The sequence below is a fragment of the Physeter macrocephalus genome, chromosome 11 (genome assembly GCF_002837175.3).
Source record: "Physeter macrocephalus isolate SW-GA chromosome 11, ASM283717v5, whole genome shotgun sequence".
Lineage (NCBI taxonomy): Eukaryota > Metazoa > Chordata > Mammalia > Artiodactyla > Physeteridae > Physeter > Physeter macrocephalus.
In genome coordinates, this window is record NC_041224.1 from 87,762,736 (window position 1) to 87,767,214 (window position 4,479).

Consider the following 4,479-nt stretch of genomic DNA (forward strand, 5'->3'; position numbering starts at 1 on the left):
AGAGTCCCAGATGGTAGGAGAGTCTACAGGGGATCTTCTCTGAGCAGTGCACCATTCTTGGGCTCACATTTTTGCTCATCTGTTCTGATCTTTTTGTTTTTCCAGAAAGGGCCATCGTGGTTAAAATCCAGGGGTATTTTGATGCATGGCAAGCTCTCCTTCTCAAACCAGACATCTTCTTTAAGATTTCTTGGCTATGCAGAAAGTATGAAAAGTCTGTGTAAGTAACATATTTTAGAATATTTATTGCTGAGATTGGATTGATCTGTGCTGTGTCTTAGTTATTGCTGGCCTCTTTGGCAAGCTTTTCCTCTCCAGAACAAAGGGAGCTGTTAAGTTGCTGGTGAAGCACTTCTTACAGCAATTTGGCAGCATGTGGCCAGACTACAGAGGAAAAGGAAGCCTTTGGCCCTGGGCAGTTTTCCCCTAGGAGGCTGAGAGTTCCATCTCTGGATCTAGGACACTGCTGTGTATTTTGAGTTGAAGAGAAGGGTTGTCTGAACCTATTCTTACTATTAGTCAAAATTCTCTTTGCATGTCTGGAAAAATGGAAACATAAATCATTTGTTGTGTTGCTTCTGAATGAATTTAACTTAATTCAACTTGTAAGAATTGACAGTAGTTGCAAGAGAATTTTTTCATGATGAATTTTTATAAGATGTGTTGTTTGTTTAGTTATGCATCTTATATCTTGGGGGATCCTAAAACTGTCATTAAATGGCTTTGCTTTGATCTCAGACTAATCTAGCAGAAGACTAGACAAATGCCCAATGACCTAGTGGATAATCAATGGGTTTTTAGAGTGTAAGTAGCCAGCCACTATACATGCCACCTCTAACTACCAGTGGAAAGCACAGGGGATCTAGAGGTAGACAGACCTGGTTTGTATCCTATTTCTACCACTTAGTAAACAAACGTCCTTGGGAACTTCTTTAAAGTAAAATATAACATACCCTCCGTGGTGGCAATATAGGTTAATGAGATCCCATATGTAGGGCAATCAGCACAAAGCATGACACATAGTAGGCAATAAACATGTTAGCTTTCCCCATCCTTCTGTTTGTATCTTTCCCAGATGTCCCTGACTATACTAAATTCTCCATCTCTACTATTTCCCAAACTTGCCTGAAGAGCTAACTTCATCCTGTTTGTGTGTCTTGAAATTCAGTAATATTAGTCTCCAGGAAGTCAGCTTGATGTTGCTTTATATATTTCAAGCAGATGATGAGTATCAGGTGGATGATTTGGACACTTGGCCTTTTAAACATTTCTCTTTGTTTCTACCGGAGCTTATTGTGACTTGAATCAATAAGATAAATGGTTCATCTCTTCACTGCTGTCAGAATTTGTGGTCGTCTAAAGAGTCTTATTGGTCCGCAGTTAAACTTGGTCATTAGTTTAGCTTCAGTATGGTCAGCAGGCCCATAGAAACTTATAACATGAAACAGTATAACAGTTCCTCTTTGGTTTCTTTAAAACTATCTCAACAACATTCCCTCTCTATATAAATTTGCCAATGGTTAGTGAACTATGTACTATCTCCTTTGATCTAGAGCAGTAAAAACCTAGAGAAATCTTTTAATCTCCTTCCCCTGCATGCCTTTGCAATAATGCTGATACTTTTTTTGAGGCATAATTGACATATAACATTATGTTAGTCTCAGGTGTACAGCCTGATTCAATATTTGAATATATTGAGAAATGTTCATCACAATTAATCTAGTTAACATCTTTCACCATACATAGTTACAAAACTTCTCCTTGTGACGATAACTTTTAAGATCTACTCTCTTAGCAACTTTTAAATATGCAATACTGTATATTAACTGTAGTCACCATGCTGTACATTACACCCCCATGATTTATTGATCATATAACTGGAAGGAAGTTTGTACCTTTGATCCCCTTCACCCATTTCACACCCAACCTACCCCCAGCACCCATGACAATCACCAATCTCTTCTTGTAAAACTGAGGTTGGGATTTCTCCTTTTGTTACTGTTTTTTTAAGATTCCACATACAAGAGAGATCATATAGAATTTGAATTTGTCTTTCATACCAATATTTTAAAAAATATATTTATGTAGGGCTTCCCTGGTGGCGCAGTGGTTGAGAGTCTGCCTGCTGATGCAGGCGACACGGGTTCGTGCCCCAGTCCAGGAGGATCCCACGTGCCATGGAGCCGCTGGGCCCATGAGCCATGGCCGCTGGGTCTGCGCGTCCTGAGCCTGTGCTCTGCAGCGGGAGAGGCCACAGCGGTGAGGGGCCCGCGAACTGCAAAAAAAAATATATATATATATATTTATATTTATGTAAAGGTTTCTGGGACATCTACTTCCATCCCTACTTATTCAATTTTATATTTTTCCCTCTTTGAATTCCCAATATTAGAACAGTATTGTTTTCTACTTTTTGTTTTGTCAAATGTAGGCTTTTCAGTCTCAGAATACACTAAATAAGTGTTTGTGGCCTGGACTAGGAACCTAGCCACCATTATTTTCGTACAAACAGAGGAATTCTTGCAATATAATTTGTAAATTAGAGACTTTCTATTTCCTGGAAACTGACATTTAACTCAATTCTCCTAGTTTTTAATGACATACAAATTCAAATACATACATTCAAGCAGAAGCAAATTTTAACCTGAATCCCAGTGGATATTCACAGGTCCCTGATTCTGGCCCAGGGAGGAAGGAGATGCTTAGAAGTGGATGCAGCTCCATCAAGAAATTCTCTAGGAATTCAAAGTCTAGGGGCATTTCAATACATCCCAGGCCATTTGGGGGACATTGCTTAAGTAGGAATGCCATGAGCATTCTAGCCCACTATTGAATAAGTGCAGGAGATACTCAACAAATATTTGCTGAACAAATGGATGGGTAGATAAATGAATAAACGTGAATATATCCCTGCTGTATATCTGGAATGGTGAGTGTGTGTGTTTGTGCGCACACCTATAAAGCATACTCACAGAGATACACAATAGTAGGCATCCTTATTTAGAATGACACAATGAAAATACTACCCTGAAGAATATCTCTCAGAATGTTTAAACATCTTCCTTGAGATGCCCCCCAAAAAATCTTTTTAAGATAGGAGGTATCTTAAAGAATCCTCTGTTACTTTTCCTGCTGAACTGGAGTAAACATAGAGGCTACTTAGGTCAACAGAGTATTTAAAGGTGTAGGCAACTGTGTCAACAAGAATTTGAAAGAAAGATTTATTGTACATTTAACATAATACAGAATACTGTGCCCTGAGATTGGGGAACAATACAATTATATGTGAATGCATACACTTAAAGACAAAGTCAAAGATAACAGAACTGAGATCTCAAGGTGGCCTTATTGTTCATCTAGCCTGATCCCTTCACTTTAAAAGAGACATAAGACTCAGAGACATAAAGTAGGTTACGTGGAACGACAACAACCCGGACCAGAACCTGACCCTTTGTCCAAGGTGCTTTTCCCTCCTCCACACTGTCAAAATGCATATGCATATTGATGCACCCAGTCATTCATTCAACAAATATTTACTTAGTGTTACTATGAGGCAGAAACTGCAAGGTATGAGATAAATATCAGGAAGAATACTTCCTGTGTAGAAGAGGAACCTCAAACTCAATAGTCTTCGGGACTATGCAGATAAAAGTAGGCTGGGTGGATATAAGACACAGGAAATGCAGGTGCCGATGGCAGACTGGAGACTGAATGCTCCCACTAAAGGTATTCACTGGCTTTGGTTTTTTGTTTTTTTTTTTAAAGGAGAACCACTTTATTTTGAGTAGTAAACAAAACTGCATTTATAATATAATAAACAAAACCTTCCTTCAATTTCTTCACAGTTAGTCCAAAGAATAAAACCTCTGACTTAATTAGAATTTTTTTTTCTCTTAATAATACTTTACATTTATTCAGTTCTTTTTCTTTTAACATCTTTATAAGAGTATAATTGCTTTACAATGGTGTGTTAGTTTCTGCTTTATAACAAAGTGAATCAGTTATACATATATACATGTTCCCATATCTCTTCCCTCTTGCGTATCCCTGGCTCCCACTCTCCCTATCCCACCCCTCTAGGTGATCACAAAGCACCGAGCTGATCTCCCTGTGCTATGCAGCTGCTTCCCACTAGCTATCTATTCTACGTTTAGTAGTGTATATATGTCCATGCCACTCTCTCATTTTCTCACAGCCTACCCTTCCCCCTCCCCACATCCTCAAGACCATTCTCTAGTAGGTCTGTGTCTCCATTCCCATCTTACCCCTAGGTTCTTCATGACTTTTTTTTTTAACTTAGATTCCATATATATGTGTTAGCATACGGTATTTGTCTTTCTCTTTCTGACTTACTTCACTCTGTATGACAGACTCTAGGTCCATCCACCTCACTACAAATAACTCAATTTCATTTCTTTTTATGGCTGAGTAATATTCCATTGTATATATGTGCCACATCTTCTTTATCCATTCATCTGT

The 4,479-nt window shown here is 38.5% G+C and overlaps 1 protein-coding gene across 1 annotated transcript in view; it reads left to right on the forward strand.

Moving 5' to 3' along the window:
- LOC102982657 (aromatase-like) overlaps positions 1–4,479 on the forward strand; it is a 34,240-nt gene that overhangs the window by 19,177 nt on the left and 10,584 nt on the right. The window lies entirely within an intron of this gene.